Genomic DNA, 10,811 nt, shown 5'->3' on the forward strand with positions numbered 1-10,811 from the left:
GATTCTCAATTGGATTTAGATCTGGACTTTGACTGGGCCATTCTAACACTTAGATATGTTTTGTTTTAAACCATTCCATTGTTGCCCTGGCTTTATGTTTAGGGTTATTGTCCTGCTGGAAGGTGAACCTCCGCCCCAGTCTTAAGTCTTTTGCAGTCTCCAAGAGGTTTTCTTGCAAGTTTGCCCTGTATTTGGCTCCATCCATCTTCCCATCAACTCTGACCAGATTCCCTCTCCCTGCTGAAGAGATGCACCCCCCGAGCATGATGCTGCCACCACCATATTTGACAGTGGGGATGGTGTGTTCAGAGTGATGTGCAGTGTTAGTTTTCCGCCACACATAGTGTTTTGCATTTTGGCCAAAAAGTTCCATTTTGGTCTCATCTGACCAGAGCACCTTCTTCCACATGGTTGCTGTGTCCCCCACACAGCTTGTGGCAAACTGCAAACGGGACTTCTTATGCTTTCTGTTAACAATGCCTTTCTTCTTGTCACTCTTTCATAAAGGCCAATTTTGTACAGTGCATGACTAATAGTTGTCCTATGGACAGAGTCTCCCACCTGAGCTGTAGATCTCTGCAGCTCATCCAGAGTCACCATGGGCCTCTTGACTGCATTTCTGATCAGCGCTCTCCTTGTTCAGCCTGTGAGTTTAGGTGGACGGCCTTGTCTTGGTAGGTTTACAGTTGTGCCATACTCCTTCCATTTCTGAATGATTGCTTGAACAGTGCTCCGTGGGATGTTCAAGGCTTTGGAAATCTTTTTGCAGCCTAAGCCTGCTTTAAATTTCTCAATAACTTGATCCCTGACCTGTCTTGTGTGTTCTTTGGACTTCACGGTGTTGTTGCTCCCAATATTCTCTTAGACAACCTCTGAGGTCCTCACAGAGCAGCTGTATTTGTACTGACAATAGATTACACACAGGTGCACTCTATTTAGTCATTAGCACTCATCAGGCAATGTCTATAGGCAACTGACTGCACTCAGATCAAAGGGGGCCAAATAATTATGCACACACCACTTTGCAGTTATTTATTTGTAAAAAAAAATTTGAATCATGTGTGATTTTCGTTTCACTTCTCATGTGTACACCACGTTGTGTTGGTCTTTTATGTGGAATTTCAATAAAATTGATTCATGTTTGTGGCAGTAATGTGACAAAATGTGGAAAACTTCAAGAGGGTCGAATACTTTTGCAACCCACTGTAGGTCATTCTGTCGATGTGGATAAGGGAGGAGGAATAATGTGAGAATAGAGATGGGATGTAATACTCCAAACCAAATATCTTTTATTGTTCCAGTAAACATACTATGGAGGTGACTTCTTGGAAACCGGCTGATCATTTTAGTTCGGTCAAGTTTGCAGGAATTCCACTCTTTCTTCATCATTTACTCCTTAATTTAAAGAAATGTAAGAGTGTTGTTTTGTTTACATTATGCCATTTTATCATTTGGAGGAAACCTACGAACTTATTGTTTCACAACTCTTCTGGGTATACCTTTGGCCCCACCCCAAATTTTGCATCTACTCTCTAGACACTTAATAAGCTCCTCAAAAGCAAGATTTGGCTGTATAGTAATTTCAATTATTTAATGGCGGGTGATAAACCCCACACTCTCTGGTTTATCACAGTTATTGTGTTTTTCTTTAACCACTTTACCTCCGCAGTGCTAAATTTCTCCGTCCCTCTGCGCACTGCTTCTCCCCCAGGGACGGAGAAAGGCGTATGTTTCTGTTTACATGCCGGGAGTGGGCGGGGCAACACGCTCGCACACTCTAGCCAGCCCGCACAGCAGTTGACTAATTGGACATTAGGAACGAGTGTTCCTAAATCCAATTAGAGTCCCCGATTGATGTATGAAGGCTGCTTCAAAGAGAAGCAGTCTTCATAACAAACCGCCGGCACATTGTTATTGTGTCCGTGTGCGCGCGATCACGTGATCGCGCGTGCACACACCCACCCGCACAGCCCCTGCAGTCCAATGATTGGTTATTGGGGACCCCAGTCCCCAATAACCAATCATACCACATGACAAATAAATGAATGGAGACTGCCTCTGCTTGAGGCAGTCTTCATTCATAACAAAAGATGTAAACAAAGGTGCAGCGCGCGATCGCGCGCCCCCGCGCCGCGCGCACGCACGTGCACACCAGCTCCACAGTCCAATGATTGGTTTTGGGGACCCCAGTCCCCAATAACCAATCATATTGCCTAATAAATAAATGAATGATGACTGCCTGGGAGGAGTGAAAAATGCTCTGGTTTTTAAGGGGAAAACCCCTCAGTTGTGAAGTGGTTAATCTATCTGCTTCTCAGGCATATAGACTGGTTACATTCTAGAGATCGGCAGTCAGGTTGGTCGTTGTCCAGCCCCCACACAGTGTTTTCTCTATAGACACTGAACACTTTTCCCACTATTGAGTGTCTTTTTAAGCCACACTTATGTAGGACTTTTTTTTTTTCTAGCTCTCTGGTGTTTATCATACTCTCACATGCTCTTTTTGGCTATTGTCCTTTATCTTGTGAGACCCCACAAACCATACGTGACTTCATCAACTAATATAAACCACCGACTCAGGTCCTCAGAATACCCCCCTTGCTTCACCTCTCATCCATGTCTTACCTTGTATCAATCTTTCTCCTTCTTCATCTATTGTTCTCTCTCTCACCCGCCTCTCTCTCTATCTGTTCTACAAGATTAGAGGTAAATTTTGCATTGATGAGTAACATTGCTACCAGTACAAACCAATTCCAGTTATCCTGGAAATTTTTATCTCTCAATGTCAATGGCTTAAACACCCCAAACAAAAGAACATTGGTCTTTAACTTTCTCAAAAAAGAAAAAGCCCAATTTGCATTTCTACAGGAGACACATTTTGAGCAAACCATATACCAAACTACTTTGACAAAAATTACTCACTTGCATATCTTGCCACTTCACCTTCCACTAAAACAAAAGGTGTTTCTATATTCATCCATAGAAATGTTCAATGTATTATAGAGGAAACCCTTAGTGACTCTGAAGGAAGATTCTTGTTTGTGAGGGGCAAAGTCGATCATAGAGTTCTCACACTAGCCACTGTTTACGCCACAAACAGACAACAGCCTTCATTCATTGCCACCACTCACACACAAATTGTCAAATTTCTCCTCAGGTATACTTATCTTAGGAGGGGACTTCAACATTCCACTTCAACCATTAACAGATTGCTCAAATGGGACTTCTACCATCTCCTATAGAGCCTTAAAATGTATTAGATCCAGTCTACAAAAACTTACACTCATGGATCCCTGGTGGATACTGCATCCCAAGGAAAAGGATTTCACCTTTTTCTCCCCTCTACATTAGAAATACTCCCACATAGATTACTTTTTTGTTGAACAAAGAGACTTGACATTTGTTTCTAGTTCCTTTATAGGAACCAAGACCATTTCGGATCACTCTCCCATTTCTCTAATACTGCAATTCTCTGAAAGAGTAAATAAGACATGGTGTTGGAGACTCAACCCATACTTACTCTCAGATAAGACTAGGCTGACTAAAATTTCATCTGATCTGGAAACCTTTTTTGCAGACCAGGCTAATTCTGATACCTCCAAACTGACAATTTGAGAAGCACACAAACCTGTGATTAGAGGTAGAGATGGCCCGAACCTCCAATTTTCGGTTCGCGAACCGGGTTCGCGAATTTCCACGAAAGTTTCGGTTGGCACGAACTTTTGCAAACCGCAATATACTTCAATGGGGAGGTTATACAGTACTAGAGGGGAAAAACACAAAGACAACGGGAGCCCAAATGGTGCAGTATGTTTCAATAAATAGGTGTTCAAAAAAACTTCTGAAAAAGGGGTACTCACAAAGGTGGGTTGCACACGGGGCAACCGACCGCTTCAAGCAAGTGGAGTGTTTAAACCTGACTCCACTCAGGTATACCAGCAATCCTGGGTCTGGTCGCTCTCTTAGTAAAAAGATCCTGCGTACCTTGATTACCACAGGTGGTGGCAGTGGCGTAGCTACAAACCTCTGGGCCCCGATGCGGAATCTGGATGTGCCCCCCCCCCCCCCCCCCCCGGCAACACCCGATGCACACACATATCTGAATCCCTATAGCTGTGCATGGCATGGCTATATCAATTCAGCTTTGCAGCAGCATGGGTGCCACGTTCAATTTGCAGACATACGCAGCACCCAGAGGAAATAGGGCAATCAGTAGCAAGATGCCTTTAATTAGATAGATTACTATCAGAATAGGCATAGAATAAAGATGCATACACACATTCAGTTTTGATTGGTCAATCACTGACCAATTTTACCACTGCATGTAGTATGAGGGCCAAGAGATTTTGAACACTGTTAACAGAGCTGGGCTCTCATAATACCTAGAAGTAGTAAAATTGGCTATTCAAAATTGTATGTGTGTACCAGGCTTTACAGCTAATACTGTACATACAATACAGCTGGTTTACAATCAGTACAGGCACAGAGCAACACCTTATACTGTACATACTGAAGGTAACAGATCAGCACACACTGCAGCTAGTTTTCAATCAGTACAGGCACAGATCAACACCTTATACTGTACATACTGGAGGTAGCAGGGATTAGCACACACTGCAGCTAGTTTACTGTCAGTACAGGCACAGAGCAACACCTTATACAGGAGGTAACAGATCAGCAAACACTGCAGCTAGTTTTCAATCAGTACAGGCACAGAGTAACAGCTTATACTGTACATACTGGAGGTAGAAGAGATGAGTACACACTGCAGCTAGTTTACTATCAGTACAGGCACAGAGTGACAGCTTATACTATACATGCTGGAGGCAGCAGAGATCAGCACATTGCAGCTAGTTTACTATCAGTACAGGCACAGAGTAATAGCTTATACTGTACATACTGGAGGTAGCAGGGATTAGCACACGCTGCAGCTAGTTTACTATCAGTACAGGCACAGAGTAACAGCTTATACTGTACATACTGGAGGTAGCAGGGATCAGCACACGCTGCAGCTAGTTTGCTATCAGTACAGGCACAGAGTAACAGCTTATACTGTACATACTGGAGGTAGCAGAGATCACCACACGCTGCAGTTAGTTTACCATCAGTACAGGCACAGAGTAACAGCTTATACTGTACATGCTGGAGGCAGCAGAGATCAGCACATTTCAGCTAGTTTACTATCAGTACAGACAGTTAAACTGTTATTCTGTTCCTGTACTGCTAGTAAACTAGCGGCAGTGTGTGCTGATCTCTGCTACCTCCAGCGTATACAGTATAAGCTGTTACTCTGTGTAACAGCTTATACTGTATACGCTGGAGGTAGCAGAGATCAGCACACACTGCCGCTAGTTTACTAGCAGTACAGGAACAGAATAACAGTTTATACTGTACACATTGAAACTAGCAGAGATCAGCCCGAACCTAGTGCTGGGAATACACGGCTCGATTCTGAGCTGATAAGATGGCTCGATAGATAATTTCCGACACGTCCAATCATTTTGCCGCTCGATTATGCACTGGGGACAATGGAAAAAGATAAGAAAAACAAGCGAAAAATAAGAGAATAGCCCACAGATTTGAGTGGCAAAAACGATTGGGCGCAGAATCGAGCCCCAGAATCAACCCGTGTATTCCCAGCATAAGGCCCGGCTCACACTTACGTTTAAAAACTTTGCTGCCAACACGCACATATATATACACACACACACTGCTGCTGACTGACACACACACACACACACACCTTAGCACTGGGTCACAAAGCTGACTGGTAATACCAATTTGTATTATACAAACATGCCTAATTAAACTTCACACTTAAATAGGATAATAATACAAGTGCTTAACCACTCCAGAATACTAAAAACACTGCAATAAAATGCTACATTATAAAGCATAAATTCCCTGGACAGATTATAGGACCAACACAACAAACATACCCAGGCAATCAGGGGTGAGCCTGGGGTGCCTGGCACCTGGGTGCAAGATTTTCTCTGGCGCCTATGGGAGTGGTTAAATTAACCGCGCCCAACCACATAACCACACCCATGTCCTGCCTAATCACACCCACACCTTCCACCTCTTTACGCATGCATGTGATACCCCATTCCTACCCCTCTTCCATTGGCTTGCTCCTGGCTGGCTTTGGCTGCCTGCGAGTCTGCTAGTCTCTGGACTGACGCAGGCTGAGAGGTTCTGCAAGTGCGACGCAGTCACACACTGCGTATTTATGGCTGCCTGCGGCCACCCTACTCTCGCTCGCTGTCGTCGGCTCCTCCCCCCGCCAAGCCCAAGCGTGAGGTGGGCTGCATGTATCTTTCCTGTTGCGCTGCGCAGCCTGCAAGTGTTGCCAACCTTTCATGTTATTTTTTACTGACAAATACCTAAAAATTTACTGACAAAGATTATTTTTCCTGACAAAATTTCTCCACTAAATGCACATAAGAGACACCGTTTCACCAGTAAATGCACGTAATGACAGACAGCCTTTCATCAGTAAAAGCACATAATAAGCAACAGCTTTTCCCCAGTAAATGCACATAATAAGAGACCGCTTTTCCCCAGTAAATGCACATAATAAGAGACCGCTTTTCACCAGTAAATGCACATAATAAGAAACCGCTATTCCCCAGTAAATGCACATAATGAGAGACAGCTTTTCCCCAGTAAATGCACATAATGAGAGACAGCTTTTCACCAGTAAATGCACATAATAAGCCCTTTAGGCAGTGAGTGACAGGGAGCCCCTTTAGGCAGTGAGTGACAGGGAGCCCCTTTAGGCAGTGAGTGACAGGGAGCCCCTTTAGGCAGTGAGTGACAGGGAGCCCCTTTAGGCAGTGAGTGACAGGGAGCCCCTTTACGCAGTGAGTGACAGGGAGCCCCTTTAGGCAGTGAGTGACAGGGCCCCTTTAGGCAGTGAGTGACAGGGAGCCCCTTTAGGCAGTGAGTGACAGGGAGCCCCTTTAGGCAGTGAGTGGCAGGGAGCCCCTTTAGGCAGTGAGTGGCAGGGAGCCCCTTTAGGCAGTGAGTGACAGGGAGTCCCTTTAGGCAGTGAGTGACAGGGAGCCCCTTAAGGGCATTGAGTGACAGGGAGCCCCTTTAGGCAGTGAGTGAAAGGGAGCCCCTTTAGGCAGTGAGTGACAGGGAGCCCCTTTAGCTAGTGAGTGATAGGGAGCCCCTTTAGCCAGTGAGTGACAGGGAGCCCCTTTAGCCAGTGAGTGACAGGGAGCCCCTTTAGCTAGTGAGTGACAGGGAGCCCCATTAGGCAGCGAGTGACAGGGAGCCCCATTAGGCAGCGAGTGACAGGGAGCCCCATTAGGCAGCGAGTGACAGGGAGCCTCATTAGGCAGCGAGTGACAGGGAGCCCCATTAGCCAGTGAGTGACAGGGAGCCCCATTAGCCAGTGAGTGACAGGGAGCCCCTTTAGCCAGTGAGTGACAGGGAGCCCCTTTAGCCAGTGAGTGACAGGGAGCCCCTTTAGGCAGTGAGTGACAGGGAGCCCCTTTACGCAGTGAGTGACAGGGAGCCCCTTTAGGCAGTGAGTGATAGGGAGCCCCTTTAGGCAGTGAGTGACAGGGAGCCCCTTTAGGCAGTGAGTGACAGGGAGCCCCTTTAGGCAGTGAGTGACAGGGAGCCCCTTTACGCAGTGAGTGACAGGGAGCCCCTTTAGGCAGTGAGTGACAGGGCCCCTTTAGGCAGTGAGTGACAGGGAGCCCCTTTAGGCAGTGAGTGACAGGGAGCCCCTTTAGGCAGTGAGTGGCAGGGAGCCCCTTTAGGCAGTGAGTGGCAGGGAGCCCCTTTAGGCAGTGAGTGACAGGGAGTCCCTTTAGGCAGTGAGTGACAGGGAGCCCCTTAAGGGCATTGAGTGACAGGGAGCCCCTTTAGGCAGTGAGTGAAAGGGAGCCCCTTTAGGCAGTGAGTGACAGGGAGCCCCTTTAGCTAGTGAGTGATAGGGAGCCCCTTTAGCCAGTGAGTGACAGGGAGCCCCTTTAGCCAGTGAGTGACAGGGAGCCCCTTTAGCTAGTGAGTGACAGGGAGCCCCATTAGGCAGCGAGTGACAGGGAGCCCCATTAGGCAGCGAGTGACAGGGAGCCCCATTAGGCAGCGAGTGACAGGGAGCCTCATTAGGCAGCGAGTGACAGGGAGCCCCATTAGCCAGTGAGTGACAGGGAGCCCCATTAGCCAGTGAGTGACAGGGAGCCCCTTTAGCCAGTGAGTGACAGGGAGCCCCTTTAGCCAGTGAGTGACAGGGAGCCCCTTTAGCCAGTGAGTGACAGGGAGCCCCTTTAGCCAGTGAGTGACAGGGAGCCCCATTAGGCAGTGAGTGACAGGGAGCCCCATTAGGCAGTGAGTGACAGGGAGCCCCTTTAGCTAGTGAGTGAAAGGGAGCCCCTTTAGCTAGTGACAGGGAGCCCCTTTAGCTAGTGAGTGATAGGGAGCCCCTTTAGCTAGTGAGTGATAGGGAGCCCCTTTAGCTAGTGAGTGACAGGGAGCCCCATTAGGCAGTGAGTGACAGGGAGCCCCTTTAGCTAGTGAGTGACAGGGAGCCCCTTTAGCTAGTGAGTGACAGGGAGCCCCATTAGGCAGTGAGTGACAGGGAGCCCCTTTAGCTAGTGAGTGACAGGGAGCCCCTTTAGCTAGTGAGTGACAGGGAGCCCCTTTAGCTAGTGAGTGACAGGGAGCCCCTTTAGCTAGTGAGTGACAGGGAGCCCCTTTAGCTAGTGAGTGACAGGGAGCCCCTTTAGCCAGTGAGTGACAGGGAGTCCCTTTAGCCAGTGAGTGTGACAGGGAGCCCCTTTAGCTAGTGAGTGACAGGGAGCCCCTTTAGGCAGTGAGTGACAGGGAGCCCCATTAGGCAGTGAGCGTCAGGGAGCCCCATTAGGCAGTGAGCGACAGGGAGCCCCATTAGGCAGTGAGTGACAGGGAACCCCATTAGGCAGTGAGCGCTAGGGAGCCCCATTAGGCAGTGAGCCCCATTAGGCAGTGAGTGACAGTGAGCCCCTTTAGCTAGTGAGTGACAGGGACCCCAGCCGCTGCCGCTTCCTCCTTACCTTGCAGCGTCAGACCTCGATCAGCGGGCGACCCGACCAGTAAGAGCGCGCCGGACACACCCGCTCTATATGCGGAAGTGATGTCACTTCCGCATATCAGTGCGGGCACTGGGTCCTAGTGCCCGCACTATTGGTCGCCGCGGCACCGCCTGATCGAGGTCTGACAGCTAGAGGGAGGGAGGGAGGTAGGAAGCGGCCGCAGCGGTGACTAGAGCGGGGGGGGCCCGGGTCCTCCAACACACAGCCCCCGGGCCCCTCCCCTGCCTCTTCAGGAGGCGGGCCCGGTCGCCACGGCGACCCCGAGCCCTATGCCAGTGGGTGGTGGGATCCCACCTTGGTTTAGGTGCGTAAGGTTCCCCACCCAGGCAAGTGGGGGGGGGGGGGATATAGCAGAGAAGTGGTAAAGAGGCGCCCAATTTCTATAAAATACTCTAAAATCAATAAAATAACAAAAATGAGGTGGCTTACCTCACAGACGACAACTCACTTTAATAAGGAAGTTTAATTGGAGATTTAGCACAGAACGCGTTTCGTGGGACCAAGCCCACTTCCTCAGGCCAAATAAAGTGCCTACAGATATCAACGAGAGGCGCTCAGTGCTCCATATATATATATACACACACACACACATATAAAATACATCAAATAAGCAATATACTATAAGTTAAAATAATATACTATGCTAATAAAATAATAATATAATATATTAATAAAATAATAATAAAATATAGTACCAGTCTGTGACCGACTGGCAAGATTGCACATATGTTCAAATAAATTGCTTAAGTGGAGACTCTAGCTGTCACAAAGGAAGACATAGCTGTCACAAAAGGAGACAGACATACTGCTGTCAGTGGCCAATTAATAGCGCCTTATATTCAGTCAGTCACAGGCTGCACTATACATTGCGGACAGTAGATTACATCCATAAATACATTTTCTATGTAAAAGTATATGCTTTATATCCTAGAATCAATTATCTAGCTGTGCCTTTAAGTTTGCTGATTATATGTTTCTGCTAAGATGCTTGTGGCAATAAATATGCTTGTGGCAATAAATAACGATATGTGTGTTGTGTATCAAAATGCACACACATATACACATATATACAGTGGTGTGAAAAACTATTTGCCCCCTTCCTGAATTCTTATTCTTTTGCATGTTTGTCACACTTAAATGTTTCTGCTCATCAAAACCGTTAACTATTAGTCAAAGTTAACCTAATTGAACACAAAATGCAGTTTTAAATGATGGTTTTTATTATTTAGTGAGAAAAAAAACCTCCAAATCTACATGGCCCTGTGTGAAAAAGTGATTGCCCCCCCTTGTTAAAAAATAACTTAAAGGTGGTTTATTACACCTGAGTTCAATTTCTGTAGTCACCCCCAGGCCTGATTACTGCCACACCTGTTTCAATCAAGAAATCACTTAAATAGGAGCTATCTGACACAGAGAAGTAGACCAAAAGCACCACAAAAGCTAGACATCATGCCAAGATCCAAAGAAATTCAGGAACAAATGAGAACAAAAGTACTGTAATTGAAATCTGTCAGTCTGGTAAAGGTTAGAAAGCCATTTCTAAAGCTTTGGGACTCCAGCAAACTACAGTGAGAGCCATTATCCACAAATGGCAAACACATGGAACAGTGATGAACCTTCCCAGGAGTGGCCGGCCGACCAAAATTACCCCAAGAGCGCAGAGAAAACTCATCCAATAGGCCACAAAAGACCCCAGGACAACATCTAAAGAACTGCAGGCCT

The 10,811-nt window shown here is 46.9% G+C and overlaps 1 protein-coding gene across 2 annotated transcripts in view; it reads right to left on the reverse strand.

The window, feature by feature from the left end:
- The window catches only part of GSG1 (germ cell associated 1), a 987,297-nt gene extending 977,717 nt beyond the window's left edge, over positions 1-9,580 (reverse strand). Inside the window, exon 1 of one of the 2 annotated variants that reach the window (XM_068240243.1) lies at positions 9,519-9,580. The gene's annotated coding sequence lies outside the window, so the exon portion shown is untranslated. Of the gene's footprint in view, positions 1-2,625; positions 2,691-9,518 lie in introns of those variants that run through there. The other variant, XM_068240244.1, reaches the window with a different exon arrangement.
- Positions 9,581-10,811: the final 1,231 nt, after the last annotated feature.

This window comes from Hyperolius riggenbachi, chromosome 6 (assembly GCF_040937935.1).
Source record: "Hyperolius riggenbachi isolate aHypRig1 chromosome 6, aHypRig1.pri, whole genome shotgun sequence".
Classification (NCBI taxonomy): Eukaryota; Metazoa; Chordata; class Amphibia; order Anura; family Hyperoliidae; genus Hyperolius; species Hyperolius riggenbachi.